The 18,361-nt window shown below is 39.5% G+C and overlaps 1 long non-coding RNA gene across 1 annotated transcript; it reads left to right on the top strand.

The window, feature by feature from the left end:
* The first annotated feature begins 15,234 nt into the window (after nucleotides 1–15,234).
* Nucleotides 15,235–17,429, top strand: LOC112200608. Its single transcript, XR_005810468.1, has 4 exons — nucleotides 15,235–15,766; nucleotides 16,017–16,103; nucleotides 16,818–16,888; nucleotides 17,151–17,429. It is a non-coding gene; the product is annotated as an uncharacterized LOC112200608 (long non-coding RNA).
* The last annotated feature ends 932 nt before the right edge of the window (nucleotides 17,430–18,361 follow it).

Raw genomic sequence — 18,361 nt, 5'->3', positions numbered from 1 at the left:
CCAATAGCACAGGCTCACTTTCCCGTGGAAGAATAACAGGGCAACCTGAACCAATCACCCAAATGCATGTCTCAAGTTTATGCACGTGTTTAAAGAAAGGAGTGAACGTGTGCTGGTGTACTTAAAAAGATAATACCCTTTGTTTAGATTGCAACATCCACATCCAGAGTGGATGTGCCAGCAACGGGTTTATATTTTTTCACCTTTTTGAAGAATAATTTGCGTATACAGACAGTTCAATCACTAAATAGAAACATATTAGTTACAGAAACCAATAGCAAACCATTATTAAAGGAAGCACTATGCCGAAAAAGCTATCAGACGACAGAGGAGATTTGTCTTCTGATTAAAAAAAAAAATTTGTTGTCTAGTAAGGTGCAGTCTCTTGGGGCTATCAGATGACAGATTTCCTCTGTCGTCTGATTTTTCAGACAACAGAAGGTTTTAAAGTCGTCTGTTGTCTGATTAAACCAAGAACTTATTTTCGATGTATACAAATGACAGTTATTTGTTGTTTGTAATGCCTTACAATAACAGTTTGTTGTTATTTATTTTGTATTCTAATAACAGTTATCTGTTGATAAAATTGCCAACACAAGACAGTTATATGTTGTTGTACCTACTAACATAAGACATTTATTTGTTGTTGTATATTCATTTAAGCGACAGTTAAATGTCTTTTGAATATATTTATAACTATAGATTTTTGGTTATCGCTGTTGATAATATATTTCTAAGACTACAATTTTGTGTTGTTGTTTTTGTTTTGAGTCAACAAAAGTTTATATATCTCTTTCTTTGTTTTCATTTTAAGACTACAATTTTCTGTTGTTTGAGTGGGAAAATAACAATAGATTTTTCCTGAATTATGTTGTTCTTAAGTCTCTTCAATAACATATTTTTTCTTTGATTTAGCATGTAATCTGAAAACTACACAATGCCATATATTCATCAAATCTAGAATCCAAGTACAAAAATACCAATATTCAATCTGTCATTGCAACAAAAGTACATACATCCATAATTATACCACTATGCCAAAAAGGCCTTCAGACGACAGAACTGTTCTGTCATCTGAACGAACAAAAATGTGTCGTCTAGTACGGTGTCGTCTCTTGGGGGCATCAGACGACAGAAGTGTTCTGTCGTCTGAAAAATCAGACGACATAAAAAAATAAAAATCTTGTGTTGTCTGATGAGTTTTGCATTTTGGGAACATTGTGATCTGTATCTTTAAAAGCATTCAAACAACAGTTTTGTATTGTCTGATGGACAAAACAACCACAGTATTTTTTAAATACTATTGTGTGAAGCATATTTGCAAGACTTATTTGTGTGGTCTGAATGCCCTTAAATAAGAAATATGAAGACTCGTATGTAGTGTCTTCTCTCATACAACAACATTTAAAGGTTGTGCTAATTTACTTTAAAAGACAATTATATGTGGTCGTAAAGAGCATCAGAGGACAATTAAGTGTCGTTCTAGGGTACATACATACGACACTTAAGTATTGTATTAAAGATCTTTTATGAGGTCTTTTATATTGTCTATGATTGATTCCAACCACACTTATTTATTGTTATTATATGTTTTAGCCAACACTTTCGTCTAACTTATGTTGTTGTTTTGCCCTTTAGACTATAATTTTCTGTCGTCCCAATGCCAAAAATACAATAGACTTCTATTTGATTTTGTGTTGTTTTTGTTTAGCTGCAACCACACATTTTGGTGTGCTTTTGTTGTAGCTTGCAATTTGAGATAACACATTAATAGTCTCCTGTTACAACTGGTATACATGCATCTGGAAATTAAAATTGCTCATTCATGAAACTATAAAATCCACATCCAAAATCATTCATTGCAATTTCCACTAATCCATCATTGTCTCATGTACACAAACCTAATCATGAGCATCAGTTCAAAATGGCTCATATCTGCTAATTTGAATCTGCAAACAAGTCCAAATTCTTAATGAAGAAAAAATTTCTACTAGACACAAGTTAAATATAGGAACTAGCTAGTTGTACTACTGTATTACACCTGGTGGCTTCCCTTGGGGTTCACATAATCTCCATAATTGTCCCTTGACAGCTTCCTACACAGAAGCATGCATGATTATCACCAAAATAGGGGAGAAACAAACATAACGTGTTAAAAGGAAATCTCAATTAAGATGCCACTCTTGTAGAAATGAACTAATATAACATGACCAAACATACTAGGGGTACTCATGTGCTTAGACGAGAAGATATTTTGATGTAATAGTTGCCTATTTTAGTTTCTTATATAGAAATAAACAGATTCATAACAAAAATGTTTGGAAACTTGGCATAAATTACTGGATACTAATGGTTATAATGGCCAGGACTCATATCCAATGGTCAAAACAAGAACAAATGCAGATGTCCACTCAAGAAAAAATAAAAAATTGCAGAAACTAAACAATTACCTGTAGTTACTTCATCTACCACAGTAAAGCAATAGAGATCGATAGAAATCATTGACGTGAAGCTGCTTCCCAGATTGGGTTTGTGAGAAGTCAGAAGAGTTGTTGCTCCACCAGTTGTTCCAGCAAAAAGAAAAAGAACATCCCAGCTAGAAGCTCGGGGTGCAAGTCTTTGACCTTGGCCTTCTCCTCCTGAAATCATCACAACATATCATGAACACAACATAATCTTGTTTCAGTTACTACTTCTATGCTGCGGTTGATTGTATTTTCATACCACATAATCATAATATCATTTTCGGTATCCAAGATACAATCCATTGCCACCCATTAACAGCCTACACAAATCAAATCATAGACAACAATGTGAAGCGACTCTTACGCAAGATTAATAAGGTATATCATGCTATACAAATGCATAGGAGAAGTGCACTTGGTACTCTCAGAAAAGGGTGGAAGAAAAATGATATGCCTCTAAACTATCAAAGGAAAGCTAATCAGCACGACAATATAGCAGTGCTGCAGAAAGAACATGACAGTGATACTGTTTTCAGAAATTCCTGCAATAGACCTGTAACTTTGAAAAATCATAACTAATTATAGAAAAATCGTTTTTAGGAGATTCCAAGTCTGAAATACTCTTTAACAAGTCCACTACAAATTCTCAGAAGAAAATAGCTTCAAATTATTAATAGAAAATTACAGTTTTACAAAAACAGGTCGCTGGATCTGGAAACTAGTGAGCCCAGTATGCCAATTCCTATGTAAATTCTATCACTTTCAACAGGCAAACAATGATACAAAATATTAAAGGATTATCTTACTTACCAAGTCCATTTGGATGAAATCCTCAATCTTAGCATCGGCAAATAAACTGTTAATTAAAAGGAAAGCAAAACAAAATAGTGAGAATACATAGATACTTGTCAATATCAGACTATATTTTTTTAATACAAGAGTCAGAGGAAAAGCACCTGTTGCAACATACTTCTTGCATGCAACTTGAACTCTAGCATGTCATCAAAACAAAAAAACAGCATCTGTAGCATTCTGTAACTCGATCTATCAGTTCATTTACTCTCTTGTTCATTTGTTTCCAAACACCCATACAGGACAATATTCTTTTCTAGCATTTTTTTCACCAAAGCATATACCACAGGTAGCTATAACAAAGTTAGATGGAATATAGCCATATAGGATATACTTACCATAACCAATGTAGAATTGTCATGGCAGGTTTGAGAAAGGCTAGCCGAGGATTACCCCAGCAGCTGCAACTGAAACTGCCATGGTAGGTTTGCCTAGAAGAAACAACCCTAATGAAAGAGAAACAGCATACATAGAGAACGAACTTGGCAATCAGAAACCTGGCAATAGAAAGAATCATTATTTCATTGAACAACTACCTTAAGACAAGCAAGTGAAATAACACTCGGAAAAAAAACAAAAACAAATAGCTGGGCAAATCAATTCAAAGCAGAGTGAAAATTAATATAATAAACCAAACAGGATGTACCTTCTCCGCGTACTCCTTGGTGTACTGTTTGGATTTGTTGTAAATAAGCTTCCTATTCTCAGCATTCTTTTTCTTGTTGGCTTCAAGCCCCTGCGTCTTTGCCAAGGCCCATTCCTCATCTCTCTGCCTGTTGTATTATAGACTGAAAATCTTCAACACTTTGGGAAATTGTTCACCTCATTGCTTTCCCAACTTCCTCCTTCCATCATTTCCAAAGGTAAGTTCTTTACAAACCAAGGATGGCTCTTAATTTCAAGGATTGTTATTCTCTATAAAGAGAAATGCAGAGACCCTAATAAGAAAGGGAAATGAAAACTAAAAGAAATTCCTCATATAGCAGCATACCAATAAAAAAGTACTTTAAGATAAGATGGATCGTTTTTCTTTTTCTGGAAATTGTAAAGGGGCCGCTTTCCATGAAATAAAACTCACCCCCTCGAAAATTACTTTGCATCATCCTCACTAAATTTACCAGCCTTGCAAATTCTCTCATACAGTTCTCCTCCTTCAGCATACTCCATTAATATACCTTGATGAGTTGGTGTCAGCAGGACCTGGATGAAAGAGACCCCAAAACTCTTAAACACCCAATCTGTCAGAAATAGGCTCCACTCCATATTAATAAAGAGTGGATGAAGTAAAGATCATAGCTTTAATAGAGGTATATGATTTCAGCTACCAATTTAAGCATAAATGACCATGATATATACTTCAATATACAATGCTTATGGGAAAATGATACAGTACATAGCATCAGTATATGTTAATCCAAACAAAAGGAATATGCAATTCAGGGGAAGAAGCAAAATCATTTCTAACATTGGTCAATTCCACATGAGCACGCACAAAATTCATTACTTCTTACTAACCTCTTTAAATTCAACAATATTGAGGTGCTTCAAGGATCTGTGGTTCATGATTCCCCTTTGCACATTTTCATCTATCTGCAAAACCCAGAAAATGAAAGCAACAATGAGTGAAACAACTAAATAAAGAAAATCTCCACTTCAAGGTTCCGCATGGTTGAATCAAGCAAATCTCTAATTTGTTCATTATATACATGTGATAAAGAAGAAATCGACAACAGACATTAGTACACAAAGACCAAAGAGACCAAATGTTGCCCTATAGTTTCCAAAAGAATTTAAATAAGAAAACGAAATATGTACCTCTAAGAAAAGAGCAACAGATCGAACTGATAGTTAAAACTGTTTCACTTCAGTGTTCTCCTGCTCCGACAAATAATCATCCCAAACAAACAGTCACGAACACATGTCAGATACCCGATTACATTCTACATTTCAACTTACCAAAATGAAGTAGAAAAACAAGAGACATGTACCTGGGATTTTCATATCCATCAATCTCACTATGCAAATCAAACAATTTCGAGACTCAGCTTTCCAAATTCATGCTCCAATTTCAAATTATAGAACATAAAGTAGTAAATAAGGTACTCCAATTCTTAAGTACCTTCACCGGAATGTTCTGAGCGGCAGAGGTCGGAGATTTGGGCAAATCGAATGGTACTGGTAGCGGCTTGGTAGTGAAAGCTGAATCGTGGTCGGCTTGGATGTAAGGGTTAGGTGAAAGAGGCTTTTTCGGCATTTGGTGGGGAAATTTTGGGGCCGAAGAAGGATTTTCCATGCTTGGTTGAGATGGATCTGGGGTGGAGGTTTCGAATTGATGAGGCGGAGATGGTTCCCAGGAATCAAGACTCGCCGGTGGTCTCTGTGGGGGTGTTCTTCGGGTTCATTGTTTCTGAGACGAAGAAAGAGAAAGGAGGAGGAGGTTAGGGTTGGGGTCGGAGGCGGATGCAGATGCGGAGGAGGCTGGATCCGGGTCTGAGCTAGAGAATGGAGGAGGAGGTCAAGTTTGGGGTCAGGTTGAGAATAGAGGTCGAGAGACTAAGAAGAAGAATCGAGAGAGCGAGAAGACGAATTAGGAGAGAGTGAGAATCGAGTTCTGAGAGAGCTGAGTGAGAGGAGAGAGGCTGGTTTTTGAGGTTTTCAGTTTTGTGAGTTCTAGGTCAAGCTGAGAGAGCTGATAAATTGCGAGGGATCTATATATGTCCAAAAGCACGAGTCAAAATAACTTGAAAAATTTTAAAACAAGCTCCACACTCAGACGACATTTAAATGTTGTCTGAATGTCACAAATTCTAGTCAACTAGAGCGTGGCTATTTGAGAGGGAAAAGACTCAATCAATTTTTGGATATCCCTCCAATTTTGATAGGAAATCACCACCTTCTACAACTACACAAATGTGTTGTCTGAATGCTCACCATTTATCCAAATTTGAGATAGAAAATCACCACCTTCTACAACTACACAAATGTGTTGTCTGAATGCTCACCATTTATCCAAATTTGAGATAGGAAATCACCACCTTCTACAACTACACAAATGTGTTGTCTGAATGCTCACCATTTTTCCAAATTAAACCAGTATGGTTTTAGTGTACATTCAGACAACAGAAAAAAAAATTATGTCGTCTGAAAAACTCAGACGACATAAAACGAAACTTATGTCGTCTGATGTGTGTCGTCTGAAGGCCTTTTTGGCATAGTGTACTAATCCTAAGCAACTAAGTAGCAGAAGCTTTTACTTTAGCCAATAATGTAACAGTTCTGATTCTTCAAGCGGATCACGAAATGAAGAAAAAGTTTTGAAGAGAAGACGGCTAGTGTACCATATAACAGCTAGATTAGGCATCAAAGTTTTGAAGAGAAGACGGCTAGTGTACCATATAATTCTAACAATCTGCATAGACAACAAAGAGACAGAAATTCTAACGATGACCAAATTAACAACTGAGAAATATTTAATATAGACAAACCACTGCTTAACATATGAAACATGTATAAATTCACAACTAGATTCCACCTTGAAAAAGTCTGGGACCAATGCGCGACATGAGGTTAAAAATGCTTTTGCAGTCACAGAACCAACTACTTCCTTGTCATGCATTCAGCCATGAGATTAAAAATGCTTTGCTCACCAAGAATCATAACAATCACAAGGAAGTAGTTGGTTCTGTGACTGTAAAAGCACAAACTGTTTACATCAAACATAATAATTAAAAGCAAATCAAAAACTACAATTGATCACTTCAAACAGATATAAATTCATCGATATAAATGGAGGCATGTATATATATATATATAATGATACATGGATAAGTAGTCATTGCTATCCATATGCAGTTCAGCTTCTGATCTGCTGACCATATCACACTACTACAAAAACTTAATCACACAACACTAATCACACAACAGAACAAAAATCGTCTGTTGTGTGTTTAAGTAAACTCTTGTAGATACCTCTACTAGTGAGACTAGTTTGCTATCTCACCAAGCATAAGTAACACGCTCTTTTGGACACCCACAAGCCACGGTGAGGCCCAACCGCTACTTGCATCTCGTAGCCCTATGTTCAAGCTACGCTACGGTATCCGGAAGTCGCAAATCCGTCGCCGGGAAGCCACCTTCCCGACCTTGCCAACATGCCCTCACAAATAGGCTCTCTAGACTAGAATAGTTATGGTTGCTTGTCCCACATCGAAAACAATGTAAAGGAGAAGCATTCCTTCACCTATAAAAGGAATGCCTCCTCCCACTTAAACACCATCCAACATAACTCCATTACATCTCTTGTAATCTTGTTAGGCCGCAAGGCTCGACACACTAGTATAAGCTTTCAAGTGGACGTAGTCTCCCGCTAAGGCGGGAGGTGAACCACTATACTTCACTTGTGTCACTCTCTCTCTCTCTCTCTCTAAAGCTAACTAGAGAACCGCTCAATCTCTAACGTTAACATTGGCGCCGTCTGTGGGAAGCCAACACAAAGGCTTCGTCACTTTCCATTGAGTTAAGTCATCTTAACCGAGCTCAAAATAATTTCTTTCTTTGAGTCATATAATTGATATTCTTAGCGGCAACTTGTGCCATCTACCAAGTCAACCATTGGTCAACGCCGGAGATGGTTGGTCAACGCTGGCAAAGTGTTGGTCACACTTGGTCAACGCTGGAAATGAAAAAGTCAACGCTGAACTATTCAAAAAAAAAAAAAAAAAAAAAAAAAACTTGGCGGCAAATCTTCTCTGGACACCCAGAAAAACTTCTCTGGGCACCCAGGCTTCTTCTCTCGATCGATAGTCAACACCAACGGCCAGCGCCTCCGCTGAGCTCCAAATACAGCTTCCTCCTCCAGCGAGCCCTTCTGCTGGACAACCCACTAGCTCCATCAACGAGCTCCGCCGAACTTCTCCTCCGCTGAGCAGTTCCGCCGTTCATGCTCCGTTGATGATCCAAAGCTCCATCATCACCGCTCCACCGCTAGGACATCACCACCCAACTGCCTCCGCTAGCAGAATACCGCCAGCAACAGCTACTCCATCGGACAACCCATTAACCGGCTCCGCTGAGCTCCGAGTCTTCCGCCGAACTTCGATCCGCCGCTGAGCTAGCATCGAATCTCCGTCGAGCTACAGGTGAGCATAGAGCTCCGCTCCGCCACACTTCTTCAGCGGGTACAACTCCGCTAGGCACCGCCAAAGCTTTACTGGCAAGTCCAGCAAGCTTCACCGCCGGCCACAAAACAAACTAAAATTGACCCACGATCAACAATCATCCTCTTCGTCAAGCACCAGCACCACCGGCAAAATAGCTCCGCTCCTCTCCGCTGAAGAGTGCTCCGCTAACCAATCCTGCCTCCGCCAGCCAGGCCTCGCCGCCAACCACAACCAGCGGCTAAATCACCGCTAAACACCACCGGCGGCTTTGTAGGCCTAACGACCATTCTCCGCCAGCCTAGCTCCGGCTATGACTTCCGCCAGCTACCTGCCACCGGCGGCACTGTTAGCTCCCATCACCAGCAAAGGCAACCTCCGCAGAAAAATCTTCCGCCACACTGTACACCGCCACTTTCAACCGCTAGCATAGCTCCGCTCCGCCTAACTTCATCTCCGCTGAACAGTTCTGCCAAATCCTCTGGACGCACCAGGGAGTCCAGCAGCGACGTGGACCGCTAGCAATACCCAGCGGTTGTCTTCCGCCAGCGACCCCTAGCATTCAAAATGCCGACAACTAAGTTCCGCCAGAGCTCCACCAGCGGGCAGTTTCTTCCGCTGAGCTGCAACCTCCGCCGAACTCAAACTCCGCTGAAAGAGTCCATCAACGAGATCGGCTCCGCCAGCCAGCATCACCGCTGGGACACCTCCGCCACCACCGGCCAGGGCTCTGCTGCCCAAACCTCCGCTACCCACAATAAGCGCAAACAGATGCGGATGCAGGTCCCAGAAACCAGCTAAGGCAAAGCTTGACGGGAAAAGCTCCCTCGTTAACTTGTCGAAGCTGGACGTTTCACTCTTGACAGTCCACTACCTTTCAACTGATTAAAATCCATGAAAACGCACCAACCAGCCAGATAAGTCTATTCCTTTAATCATTATCTTTGGTTGTACCGACAGCGACGTGTGCATGTTTCCTTTATGATCAACTTGTGCCTCTGTCGGCCACATGCCTTTCATCCTTAAATGCATGTTGATAATTATGCTATATACATGTGTCACGTGTTGAATTCAAGACCATGCATGCTTGTCTATGTATGAACATGCTGGTGCTTAATTAAGGTCCTTGTCTCCATGCCTATTTACATCTTTTTGCACATAGCATCATCGATAGACAACATCAGTTTGCCTATATGTCCAAGTGAAAATTATATTGAGTTTGCATGCTCCATCTTCACATTATTTCATGAGACCATGACAGGTGCACATCCAACAAAGCCACTGTGCTGCACATGTGCGACGCACCACCACATCACTATTCATTTAGTTTTTGGTAGTTAAAAAGCCAACAAAAGGGTGATGTTTCGGACATATGGTTTGTGGATAAAAACATGTACACGTACACATGGGATATTTATATCAAATTCGTTATCTCACTACTGCCACATGACTAGTGCATTTACACATAATTGATGCTGTCATTAATATGTTCCAATTATCATGGCACCGAATGCGTTCGGTTAAACACAAATTTGACATTCAAAATGGATATGTGTGCAGGTTATTTGTCATCAATTATGAATTTGTGTATACACTTTACTTACAATTTTATCAAAGTACATACGCAAATTATCTATATTGATTTTACAAATCCACATATTAATCATCTATTTTGGCTTAAGGAAATTCAACTATTTCTATCAAGCATTCGACTGCAACTACGAGTTGACGGACATTATCGGAGTACTTTATCCACCACAAGCAATGAACCTCAAATCGACATAAGATAAGTGCCTTCCTCTTATCTTTTATGCTCCTTCAAATGGAGCTAGTGCCATGCACATGCCATGCTTTTACTACTTTTAAGCATGACTACAATATATCACGCTTGATATGTTTTTACATGCTTCCATAAACTTTTAAGCATGCCTACAACATTTCGTAGATTTGGCAACACTTTCTAGATCTCACATACTAGATATGCCATGCTTCACATACCGATCTCAAACGATCTCTAAGCATGCCTACAAAAATATAAAATATTATTAGCATCCACATTACAAATATATGCTAGACACATATGCCATGCTCCTATTTAATTGCAACCCAATTAAATAAACATAGGACATAAACAAAATATTATTACTTGCTCTATGTGTTTATCATTTTTCATACAGACACAAACTTTACGAGTCTATGTTCTACGACCAACCGCCAGGCGGTAAGGCAACGCCTCATAATGACAATGACCGCTACGCGGCATTGCAGTCAAGTTTCTCTTTCGAGAAAACAGCAAGGGACCAGTTAACACATCCCACGGCAGCCATTGATCCGGCAGTTAACCCCGACGCTTGGGTATCTAAGATTGGGCTCGCTACCCAACACCCTCTGCTCCGCGCAGCTCCCCTCATCAAACAATTTTCCGACCATCCGGAGGTCTATAGCCAGGAGTGGGGGACTCCTCGCAGGGCCTAGCAGGGGCCCACCCGAAAGGGCAAAAGCGTTCGCTCCAACCAATTCTAGATGGACGACGCACTCGCACTAATTATGCTTGATATACGGCACAAAGCTACGCTTTGGTATCAACCCGCGAGCACACCCTCCTTGACTGGGGACTTCGGGGACTTGTACATACAGCCCAGCATAATTAGCAACGGTCACGCTCATGCCTCAGGGCATCACCTTCGAGCTACCCGTTCATGCCTTCCCGGCAACCCACGAGCTTCCGCTCATGCCTTCCCGGCACCCACGAGCTTCCACTCACGAGCTTCCCGCTCATGCCTTCCCAGCACCCCGAGCTTCCGCTCATGCCTTCCTGGCAACCCACGAGCTCCCGCTCATGCCTTCCCGGCACCCTGAGCTTCCACTCATGCCTTCCCGGCACCCCGAGCTTCCGCTCATGCCTTCCCGGCACCCACGAGATTCCGCTCACGAGCTTCCCGCTCATGCCTTCCCGGCACCCCGAGCTTCCGCTCATGCCTTCCCGGCACCCACGAGCTTCCGCTCACGAGCTTCCCGCTCATGCCTTCCCGGCACCCCGAGCTTCCGCTCATGCCTCCCCGGCAACCCACGAGCTTCCGCTCATGCCTTCCCGGCAATCCTCGAGCTTTACGCTCATGTCTACTCGACACACCACGCGTTAATGGAACATTGAATCCTTCTACCATTTGTCACTTACGACAAATTGAATTCTTTTCGCGTTCCATTAATACGAGCGACAACCAAGCAAACACAAGCGTTCACGTATTCATCATTCCCGAATTACAAACGCTTACCGTCGCAGCGCTCATACAACTTACATTTATCATATGCAATCCATATGCTCACACGACCATACGCGCTCTCGAGTTTGTACGTCATAAGCGATCGTACTCGGCGCCATTCGAGTGTATACATCAACATGTATCACGCACCCCGTATGTTCATATATGCCAACGCATATCAATGCAACCCACATTTGTTGCCCAATGCAACGAGCATTCTGCATATGCCTGTTTCTTATCTTTGTTGTGCAGGTTTACGAGTCCCTTCTTGCTTACGGAGTTCGGGGACTTGTAGGGGCTCCGTGCTGCCCGGTTACTTATGCTTGATGACTTCGTGGTTATAACTCCCCAACCAAGAAGCTCCTCTTACTTGGGGACTTCGGGGACTTATAGATACCTCTACTAGTGAGACTAGTTTGCTATCTCACCAAGCATAAGTAACACGCTCTTTTGGACACCCACAAGCCACGGTGAGGCCCAACCGCTACTTGCATCTCGTAGCCCTATGTTCAAGCTACGCTACGGTATCCGGAAGTCGCAAATCCGTCGCCGGGAAGCCACCTTCCCGACCTTGCCAACATGCCCTCACAAATAGGCTCTCTAGACTAGAATAGTTATGGTTGCTTGTCCCACATCGAAAACAATGTAAAGGAGAAGCATTCCTTCACCTATAAAAGGAATGCCTCCTCCCACTTAAACACCATCCAACATAACTCCATTAAATCTCTTGTAATCTTGTTAGGCCACAAGGCTCGACACACTAGTATAAGCTTTCAAGTGGACGTAGTCTCCCGCTAAGGCGGGAGGTGAACCACTATACTTCACTTGTGTCACTCTCTCTCTCTCTCTAAAGCTAACTAGAGAACCGCTCAATCTCTAACGTTAACAACTCTATTATACAATGGGATTAGTGATGTTCTGTTGTGTGAATGTCAACAAAATGATAACTTTTTTAACTACATTGCACAACACAATTATATATTATCCGTTTTCTGAGTCTTAAAAATTTAGCAGCAGATTTCGCTTCATTCTCGAGTCTTTGTTGCCTCTTGAAATCTGAAATTTGAGCTACTTGGTACAATGGTGCCTGAGATTTTCCATTGTGTGATTGAAAACTTGATGCCAAATTTTGAGGAAGCTTGCTTGAATGTCTTCTAAAAGGTAAATCTACTGCAAGCTATAGAAATTAGACAACAGAAGTTATATTTTTCTGTTTGATTTTATGTAGTGCGCTCTTACAACAATTTGTTAGATTTCTGTTGTGTGAGCGACTTTAAAATTTATTGAAGTTTAATTATACCTCCCACACAACCCTAGCCGCATCGTGTTTGAAAGAAAAATTAAAAACCTCTCTCGGGCTCTCTCGGTCTTGAAAACCCCCCTCCCCCTCTCTCCCCCTCCCTCCCCTCCATGAAACCCCTCTCTCTCGTGAAATCTCTCTTTAGCCTCTTCACTGTGCTTCGATGTCCTTAACCTCTTCACTCGGTGTTGGCAACACAATCAAGATTAGTTTCTGCACCTCTTGCTCTTACAAGTAATTCTCTAATTGCTGGTTCTTCTATTTGGTTTCTTGAGTTTCTGCTCATTGATACACAAGTGTTTGTGTTTGTACCTAGGTTTCGGTTCCTTTAGATTGTTCATCTTTCTCTGGGATTTAGGGTTTATGAGTACTGAATTTCCGATTCAGAGTTTTGCATCTGCTTATACTGGGTTTGTTTTAGTAATCAAATTTAAATTTTACTTCATTGATTTCTGCATCTGCCTTGTGATTTGTGTTCAGTGAGTCGAAAAGATGGAGGGGAAATGCAAACCAAGCCTTTCTTGGAAGTGTGCGAGAGGAGCACATATAGAAGAGGACTCCCTCGTCTGACAAGCCTTAATCAATGGGCATTGCCGCTAAATCATGGAGGAAGGAATATGCCCCTGAAACAGATAACCATCCTCTCTCAAATCCTTATCCTTTCAATTTGATGTTTCAAACATCAATTGGTCCATCTGGTTCGAGCACTGGGTGAGCATTTGAACCATTAAAGAATTTTAGAGCTAGCTGTTTCTTTTTCCTTCAAATATTTATATATTACATCATACTTGCAGTTTCTTTTGCCCAGAAACTGCACAAGGCATATTTGTGAATTTTATGGACAGACAATGGGTACAAGCTGCCTTTTGCTGTTGGTCAAGTTGGCCAGGTCTTCGGAAACGAGGTCATAATTTTCTGTTTTATATATATATATATATATATATATATATTTGTTTTTATCTATTATTACTTTTTATTTATTTATGTTTTTGTTAAGAGATAAGAAGGGATTTGGTGGGGTTTGTTTGATGGGGTGGTGGATGGGGTTTCTGGAGAAAGGAAGAGAGGAGGAGACGGGAAGGAAAGAGAAGAAGAAAAGGAAAGATGAAAAAAAAGAAAAAGAAAGAAGAAAACAGGAGGAGAAGACAACGTATAGAGGAGAAGCAGAAAGAAAAAGGTTGCGAGAGGAAAGGAGATACAGGGAAGAAAGAGAGTGAAGGGGGGAAGGAAGAACAAGTCTAGAGGAAGAAAAAAAAGAGAGAGAGAAAGAAGAACCAGAGCAAGAGCGAGAGAGAGAGAGAGAGAGAGAGAGAGAGAGAGAGGAGAGAATTGGAGAGTCTGGGCTTTTACCAAAGGTTGCGAATTGGGTATTTCTGGATTTGAAGGGAGAAGCTTGAGGGTTTAGATTTATTTTCAGTAGCAAAGGTGAAGATTTGAGAGTTTGGTTTCTACTTGTGATCAAATTTGTAGAAAAGCAAAAGGGGGGAAATTTTCTGAAGTGGAGGATTTTGCTTTGGGTTGTTTACTGTCTTTGTTTACCTTGCCTTACTGTGAGTGACTTCTCTACTTTGCTAGCTATTTTATTTTCATTATCTAATGATTGTTCTCTTGGCTTTGGGAAATTTTTGAAATCAGTCTCGAACTTCTATTGAAAACCAAATTTTGTAACTATCTTTTAAGTTTATGTTAACAATTTTCTTTCGGGTGGGTTAATTATTCAATTTATATGGGCACTACTAGCATCAACATGGTATAAATATATGGGAGGATCATACCAAGTCAATTGTAGAATTAAGAAACTGATTATTTCATATGAATTCTTGGGTATCTTGCAAAAATTTCAGTGGTAGATTTAGAGTTTTGTTTGGAGATTATATATGTTGAGTTAAAAATCATCTGTCTTCTTCCTCTACCCCTTGCTAGTGAAACTACTCATTCTAGAAAACATCTTATGATATAGTATGGATTAAAGTATCTATATGGTGGTTAAACAAAATGGAGCCTCGAGTAAAGAGCAGAGAGCCATGAGGTTGCTTCTTCTCATAGTGCTCCAAGCATTGACTGCCTTGGCATTTCAGAGAGAGAGTTTGGTTCCATTTATTCCTAAATATTGTATTGGCATACAAGTAAGTTGATAACTCTGCTACTGTGCTATTATAGCCTGGGTTATTGTGCATTTTCGGTTCTTATGGAAGTATTTATTATTGCTTTGATGACACATTTCTCTGAAAATCTTGTTTGGTATAGTCATGTTAGTTATTGCAGGAGAGTAAACGATGTGTCAGGTAGTTATAAAGGTTCCAGATTTAAGCCCAGAAAGTACTGTAATGCTTATATATAACAATGCTGCAAGAACAAGTTAACATATTTTCTGAGTTTCACAATTAGAGTAATGTATCTAAATATTTTTAAATAATAAAATCTTCAAAACAAGCAAATAGAATCTGTACATTTACTTATATGCCAATGAAGGTCGTTTACTTGTTATAAGGGTCTATTTCTATTGGGTGTTTGGGACTGAATGCAATGTATGAATTTGTTTGACTCCGCTGAAATTTCTTGACCCATGGGCTTACAGGCACAAATGTCCTGCCTGTTACAAGCAATATAAGAAGAAAGAACATCTCATTGAGCACAAGAAGGTTGCTTTCCACTCAGCTCATGATCCTATTTGTGGAGTGTGCAGAAAGCCCTGCAAATCTTTTGAGTCATTGAGGGGTCATCTTACTGGTGAGATGTAATTGCAAGTTCATTTTAGCTGATAAGATCATTGGGTAGCTTTCATGTTTCATTGTTTGAAACTGCTTCTTATTTGATTTCTCTTTTGTGGCTCCTATTATGGATCTTGATTGATTGAGGGTAGTGCTTATTGGCTTATTCTAAATAGCTTTTCATTTCTCAGTGTTTTCGTAGCTCCAGGTCTTCTCTTGCTTTGCATGTCATATAAACCGCTTCTAATTTATGTATTACACTATGACAGAACAAATGGAGGACTCTAAGATTTCAAACCATTGAATTGCTCTCTATTTTTCATCAGCGTCAGAATCTTTCTTATGCACTACTTTTGGTAAGAACACCTACTTTCTGTTAAATCTCTGATCTTAAATCTATTCAAGGTTGTTGTGGAATGCACTTTTGATTATTATCTAGCTATGATGAATCTATTAGGATGATTAAGACTGGAAAGGATCAAGTTTAATTACTGCACACCGGCCATGTGTTCAAAGTTATGCCTCAAAGACAACACCCAAACTGAACCAGTGGGCTATTCCGTGATTTTCGAAAAAACTATACTCCTCACTTTCAGTCTTTGACAGGTTAAAATAGACTCTTCAATGATCATTTTGGACTTGGTTTCATGAAACACGGAGTTAAAATGAGATACTTATGCTATTTTGAAGTTACAGCACTGTTTCAGGATTTATACAGAATTCAGCTTTCCTGTCATTTCAGATTCTTGTTTGACCATCCATTTGAACTGCGAATAACATGAAACTTTGAAAAATAGTAGCTTTGCATGTCTACTTTAAATCTGGAGAGTTGTGATTAAAATCATTGAAAGGATGATTGTTGGTGAATTTTTTTATTTCTTGTTACCAGTTTTCTGAGAACTTTTCACCTTGAAGCTTTTGGTACAAGATTATTGATTTGAGAAATTTTTACTCTCTTGTCAGTCCTCAAACTTTCGTACGTTGGACTAGACATGCAAAGCATTCCTTGAGTCTTAAATTTTAGTTCGAAAGAACATTGCAACTGATGATGGTTTACATGTTCATAATAGGATCAAGGTGTCAAGTGGACTGAAGATTGGTCCTTTGGTACTTGTTGGGAGTTGCACATCAAGGATTCCAGGTAGGTGGTCTTTACTAGTTAGAGCTTTTCTTGAAAAGATTTCTATGTTTTTATGCATACACATTAAGTTGCTTAGTCTCATTGGTAGATTATTATTTGCTTCTTTGTCTCATTAATTAAGTATGTATATAATGTTCAAATGTACCTCTCTGTCTTAGCTTATACAATCATCAGTCTGACTTATCTATGTTTGTGGATTTTGAATTATTATGACTTGTATTGGTAATTCAATATTTGATAAGTGATGGGAAACCTTGTGCAGGATTTTGAATGATGAAGATGTAGATATAGAGGAAACGGTTCACACTCCAATATCCAAATCCCAGAAGCACCATTCAGATTCGTTCTACTTAACGCAACAAACAAATGGGAGCATTCCTTCTACTGCAGTATGTGTTAGCTTGTGAAGTTTCACAACAAGCTTGGAGGTGATGCAAATAAGAATATAGTACACAAGATACTTGATAAAATGGCATGTGAAGATTTTGTTGAAACGAAGATACTATATCAGCTTTCGATTCATATGTAGCTAGTTAGGAATGCTTTCTTGTTTGCTACATTATTTAGTTACTTGAATGTATGGATGTTTGAAAAATGGTAATTGAATGATATGAATTACAGTACTGTTTATGTGGTAATTACTGTCTAATATTTAGTCATACAACATAATACAAAACAATGTGTTGTATGAGTTCAAAATTGAGGCTTCTCCTACAACAGTCACTGGTTGTTACCCAATTGATTACAATATCACACCACAGCTAATTAAATATAGTTGTTGTGTGAACTAACAACCAACAACAAAAGAAAACAAAATTCTATTGTGTGAGATTCATAACACACAACAGAAACAAAATCATCTCTGTTGTCTGAGTGAATCAACAGACAACGAAGATAATTTCACTTTGGTTGTGTGTTTCTTATCTCAGACAACAAAGAAAGAATTATAGCCGTTGTGTGTTATTAATCTCAGACAACAAAAAATGAGTTATATCTGTTGTGTCTTGTGAATCTCAGACAACAAAGAAAGAGTTATGGCTGCTGTGTGTTATGAATCTTAGACAACAGCAAAAATTATATTCTGTTGTCTGAATGTCCGAGGCATCTCTGCGCATGCCATGGCAGGTACCTGCTGCGCAGAATTCACACAACGGAAAAATAGCTATTCTATTGAGCCAACTACTATCAGACAATGGTGGAATTACCGTTGTGTGATTTTTCAATCACACAACACTGACTTAGACAACGGTGGACTTGGTCATCAGACAATAGAAATCCACCGTTGTCTAATTAACTTTTTGTAGTAGTGTCAATCAACATTACAACACCAAAATATCAAATACAGGCTTTATTTATATCTGTAATATCGATCACAAGGTAAACAAGGGAAATTGGGCTACTTTAGACTTCGAAATTCATGTTCCAATGAATCTGATGACTTCAATAGTACCTCACAATCAGTGATGACCAAGT

This window comes from Rosa chinensis, chromosome 4 (assembly GCF_002994745.2).
Source record: "Rosa chinensis cultivar Old Blush chromosome 4, RchiOBHm-V2, whole genome shotgun sequence".
Lineage (NCBI taxonomy): Eukaryota > Viridiplantae > Streptophyta > Magnoliopsida > Rosales > Rosaceae > Rosa > Rosa chinensis.
This window is presented reverse-complemented; position numbering and strand designations above follow the sequence as displayed.